At 44.6% G+C, this 6000-nt stretch overlaps 1 protein-coding gene across 4 annotated transcripts in view; it reads left to right on the plus strand.

Moving 5' to 3' along the window:
• LOC105565755 overlaps positions 1-6000 on the plus strand; it is a 263695-nt gene that overhangs the window by 58162 nt on the left and 199533 nt on the right. The gene's annotated exons all lie outside the window — the stretch shown is intronic.

Raw genomic sequence — 6000 nt, forward strand, 5'->3', positions numbered from 1 at the left:
CATTACTTGTCGTCGTCACTTCAGTACCGCGACTGCACGTGCTTTGAAGGATACCTCTGAAAATTTCAGCCAATTTGGACTCTCAGTTGTTGCACGGCAGTCGTTTGTGTCAGTGGATGTTGGTATTTTCTTAAACATGAAAAAATCGAATATCGGGCCAAAATTCACGAATTGTAGCTCGAACTGATTGACCACCCCCGTATTCACCAGATCTAGCCCCCAGTGACTTTTTTCCGCTTCCTAAACTCGAAGTTTGGTTCGGAGGACAGAAATTTTCATCGAACGAGGAGGTCATAGCGTCCAAGGGTGGGTTGAAAAGTTTTGAGCCTAACCTAGAAACAGTTTCAGACATAGTCGAAAAATAAAGGTGAGTTTGATCGGAAAAAAAACTGTTTCTAGGTTAGGCTCAAAACTTTTCAACCCACCCTCATAAGTAGGTCCATCTCCAGTGACTTTACAACGATTGTTATCATCATCGAAAAATACTTCTCCGGCGTGTCCCCGTGTCGCAATCGTCCTAATCAGGTCAATCGACTGTAATTTTTCTGTTTACTTGTTCCGATACACCGCACGCACGTGCACGTGTGCTGTTCGATACGCGCCTATATGTGCAACCGAACTTGGAAAATGTACACGGCCGATAACGCTTTATAGGCCACGCCGCGGCCTGTGTGGCTCGTGCGTAGTTGGTGCCTGGCGGAAAAGTGGGCCGGGAACTCGCGTTCCGGCACTTTGAAGTTCCTCGAATCGTTGAAACGATTAACCCGATATATACAACGCCGGTGAAACGAGCTTTATCGGGAACGTCTGGTAACCGCGGGAACACGCTCGGTCGGAGCGGCCTTGGATATTATTTTTACATCAGTTTCCGACATGCGGATCGCTCAAAGGGGCACCATCACGATGATATGCAAAGATAATAAACCACTTAACGGGATCATGGGACGTTGTAAGTGAAACTTTGTTTTTTTCCCTATAAATCTCTTTATGCGCGTCACTCGCATGCACTGAAAAAATTTCTGTTTGAATATGGACGAATCAGATAATTCCTTTAGGATTTACCAGAATTCCTTTAGGATTTACCAGAATTTCTGTAGGATTACAGGAATTCTGGTAAATCCTAAAGGAATTCTGGTAAATCCTAAAAGAATTATCTGATTCGTCCATATTCAACCAGAAATTTTTTTCAGTGTGGGTTTAAGACAATCTCGCGAGCTTGAAATTGTCTTGCAATCGTACCGCGTTTTTTTTTAACAAAACGATGGATAGCATTTCTCGTTTTTAACATAAACAGCGATATCAATTGCTCGTAAACGTTTATTAATTAATTAATTATAAATTAGTAATTTAACGAAATGTATAAATTGTGCTTGTTAATTATTATTGGAATTATTGCGTGGAATTTTGATAGCCGCAGCTTCCATTTCAATTTCAGCGGTAACTTAAGCGCACTCGACGAGCACGCGCTAGCGGATATTCACGCGTTTTACTTTTATATAGGGCATGCAAGCACGGCCAGCGAAAGTTTCGCAAGCCTCGATGCTAGGAACTCTTATTTAAACACGAGTGGGAGCTGGCTTATTTTAGCATTTCGCAATTCCGGACGAAGACGAATTTATTCGATCGTCGAAACACGCGATACGTTCGAGCGATGACGCAGTTCAATCGGACGGACTGTGATTTTCGTAGAAATGTCATAGAGAGAGACGGAGGGGGGGGGGGAGGAGAAAAAGAACGTTATTGAGCCCAGGAAATACCGTCGTTTCTGTTTTAAATGAGCAAGCGAGGAGAATCTTTTTTTTTGATGATTCAACGCGGCTGATTCATAGGATTCTAAAAATATGAAATCGCATGCAACGTGAGATGTATCGCAAACAATGAATTGAGGCAATTTCGAGCTACTCGAGTGAAACGAGATCATCGTGGCGGCTAAATTGCGGCCTCAACTTCATTTATCTTATATGCGCAATTCAGCGATAAGCGCGCAGCCGACGGACGCACGTTGTAATGTCGACCTCTTTTTGATTTTGTTGCGCGCTTGTGCGCAACGCGAGTCGGTTAACAATTGCGCAAGCGAGGCCTCGTAAAACCGCGCGTCCGCGACGGCGAAGACGCGTTTTACAATGGCGGAACCGCGAGGATTGACTTTATCGTCGCATCTTCCCATGTTTTCCGACCGCGAGGAACTCGCAGTGCGATAGCTGGCGATCCGATAATCAATGCCTCGTGGGATCTCGCGGTGGAATATAAAAAAAGAAATATTGACGGCGGATAAAGTTGGACTTGGCTTTACGGTTGTGTCGGCGGCGTATCTTACACTCGTAGAAATTCACGCGCGTACTTTGGCACGTATATTTATCGCCGGACGGAAAGAAGCGAGATGGCGTTGAAGAATTTAAATGCATACTTCAGTTATACCCGCGCAATTTGTCAGCCTCTTCTGTCTTGTGCGATCTGCGTTTACGTTTCTGTTTCGCCCGTTGACTATACTCGCGGCGTTATCGAACACCGTTTCCGGCACTTAATCTTTCGCCACGAAATAACATTATTTTCTCGATAGTATCGATTTATCTAAAAGAGATATCGCCTCGAGTATACTTTCTGAGAATATCTTCTTCCCGAACGCGTGTTTCGCGAGAGGATGATATCTTGAAAATCGAGTACCAAGTTCCTGCAATTACTTTTCCCGATACACGGTAGTCTCGCGAATAGAACGGGCGTGGGAATAAAAGCGCGTCGCGATGCGATCCCGTCGCAGACTCCGCGAGGAGGAAGAAAAGGCGAGGGGAGAGAATGAACGAAGGTGGTGGGACTCTGGGATGAAGAAGAAAGGAAGAATCGAGTTGTTTGCCGCCAAGTCGTGCATCCCGGCGAGACTGGCTGACGCGGCCAGATGTGCAGGCACATTGCTTTATTGCTATATGTACTATAAAATATATTACGGTTTTACAGCCGCGTTATTGCGTCGTGAACATCGACGACCACCGGTCTTATTGCCCGCTACCACGGGACGCGCTCACGAAACGATCGACGACCTCCCTAAAACTTGACGTAATTCATCTGTCTCTCTCTTTCCCTCTTTCTCCCTTCGATTTCCTGTTTTTGGCTAAACGTGCATCGGCCGAGCCACGTGTGGGCTTGTGGAAAACTGATCCCTTCCGGCCTGAAGACAACACTCGAAGAATCAGACGCTCCCAAAAGAAGCGAAAGTGAAAAAGAGCCTCCCCAAATCGGGCCGGTGATTTACGGATATTCTTCGTGGAAGATTTTTCAGAAACGCCTTTATCCGGAAAACACTGTAAATTTGAAATATGCTTGGCGCTTTATTGTTTTTTCCAAAAAGTATGTTTTTGTCGCACTCAATTATTTAGAATACCAAACTGCATGTAGCGCGAATTCTACGTCTCAATTATTCAAATTTTACCCATTATAGCAATCTACGGGTTGTGGATTACGAGAAACTAAAAAATTCAGGACATTAGATTAAAATATGTAAAATTATGAAATAAATTTTCCCATACTTAACCGTACTAACTGCCATTTTGAAAGTACGGAAAATTTTTTTTCATAATTTTACATATTTTGATCTATGTCCTGAATTTTCTTCTTTCTGGCGGCCCACAGCCCGTGGATTGCTGGCGGCCTGTAATGGATTAATATGAAATCTAACTTTATAAATGATTGAGGGACCTAATCTAATCTAACCTAATCTCAATCCATTTGACTGTGTCGGTAAAAAAGATGGCTGAGGGATTCTCTTAAAATAAATTTGTTTACCTGTGTTGTTAGCTTTTTAAAAATCTTACAAATATGCGTAAAGTATATCAGGGGAGGCTGGAATGAATTTGTGCAAGAAGTCTAGCAATAAGCTAAGAGATTGACAATATCTGCCGGGGAGGGCAACGACGGAAGGTCCCGTGAGAGTAGGCCCGCGCAGACCTTCCGACCATCTCCGTCGCGATTGTACATTACGGATGCGAAAAGCAAACTGCCGATCGTGCGTAAACGGAGGGCCACGCACGCGATCGTAACGGCAGTTGTAAATTGAAAGCAGCTTCGTCGATCGCGTCCCTCGTGCTGGTCCTCGCGTAAGACGAGGGCCGTCGTCGGTGTGTTCTCTCCGTGCGTCGACGACCCGCAAAGGCAAAGAGCAAAGGGTATATCGCCCTTCGCCGGCTCTCGCGTGCCGTGCTTCCATTATACATACGTACACGGGGGATCGCGTTGCAGAGAGGGCGCGGAGGGTGCGCGGGGGTGGCGCCAAGAAGGGCAACAATGCCAGCATGCACTGACGCGCGTATGTGCCGTGTGTTACACGCTTTTTTCACTCCCCTGCACACGCACGCACACATACACCTGCACGCAACCGTACGTTCGCACGGCGAGCGACCTTCCCTCCGTGCACAGGGGTGTATCCCTCCCGCGTGCCCGGGGGATGCGCCGTATTTTACATCGTCCTAGGGACTCGAAGCGCATGTTTGGTAGCGCATGTTTTCGCGTTTCGGCACGACGAGGGTAGTAAGGACACGAGGAATATCTGGGATTATACACGACAATTCGGCTATTCATGCGCAAGATTTTTTTTGAAAGAGTTTATCTAATGCCGCTGCTAAATAGCATTTTAAATTACGTATTCGCTCGGCGTGTCATCTTTTTGCACGTGATTTACATATCGGTAGAAAGTTTGACGTGTACACGGTTGTGTCGTTATAATTAATGGGCAGATAAGACGCCGAGTTTCACATTTTATGTTCGAGAAATAATAATGATAAATGGGCTCCAGAGGATAAAATTGATATTAATAATTAAAATAATAGAAAAGAAAGGCAAATAGGGGCAAAAATTTTCGAGAAATTCGATCCTGAAGGTGATACAAATTTCAGGACGAGACAGCGCGGCCTCAAAATACGCCACTGGCCACGCTCGCGTGCAAAACCTCGCACGTGAAAAGTTTTTTCTCAGCGGGGGTGTGCGTGAAAAGCGAGTCGAGTGCAAGCGATCGTGCGTATCCCTCGCGCGGCTGTTTACCTGGCGAATCAGAAGGGGAGGAAGTAGGCAGGAAATGGAAGGGCGAGAGGTGAACAAACCGGCAAAAGCACGGCTTCTGCTTTGGCGAGCGCGTTCGTCCATTGTGCGCCGTCGAACGCGCTTTTACAAAATGTCCCTGGCGCATGTCTGCCAGACAAACGATCCCGTGGGAAAAAGCGCTCCGGCCAGGAAGGAGACAGATATCACGGGCCAGACAGTGTCGGCTCCTCTCACCTTTTTTTTCTCTCTCCTCTCGCCGTCTCCTCCGTCTAAAGATGCGCATAGAACGTTCACTTAATCCACGCTGCGCTCGATTCTATTACCCTTCGACGGAAAAGGAACGAGCGGCTTTCACATCGCACTCTGAATAATTTAACGACGTAATCGCCACGTACACGATTTATATATTAATAACGCGTGTTAGCGACATAAGTAATGTTGCGTATTTCAAAGTGACGTCGACTCGAAACGTGTTTCACGTACACAGAGAGAACGGTTTCTTTGAATTTAATAAATTTTATTAGATTCAAAGAAATTTATCTTTTGGAATAGTCCAAACAAACCAATTGTTGGTTCAACAAATATGATTATTTGACCTTTCAAATAATAAATAGCTTTACTTCAAATAAAATATTTGTTTGAAACGAAAGGAATATTCTCTTTAATCTAAACGATATTATTGTTTCATTCTCAAACAGCATTATCGTTTGATAGAAAATATGTGAAACAAATGTATATGCATACATCTTTCTCCCTCTACATTAGAATTTTCCCTTCATTAAAAGAAGAAAGATAAACACTGAATTAGTACACTATGTTCAGCCATAATAAAAAATAGACCATTAAATGCTTAAACTGTGTCTGCTGATGCGATCGCTTATACAGGGTGAGTCTTTCCATATCCGACAAAATTTTTGAGAAGGTAGAACGGATCGAGATGAACGGAAAAGTCCTGTACCATTTTGCAATTTT

This window comes from Vollenhovia emeryi, unplaced genomic scaffold (genome assembly GCF_000949405.1).
Source record: "Vollenhovia emeryi isolate VEMERY1.0 unplaced genomic scaffold, V.emery_V1.0 DF939149.1, whole genome shotgun sequence".
Taxonomy (NCBI): Eukaryota; Metazoa; Arthropoda; class Insecta; order Hymenoptera; family Formicidae; genus Vollenhovia; species Vollenhovia emeryi.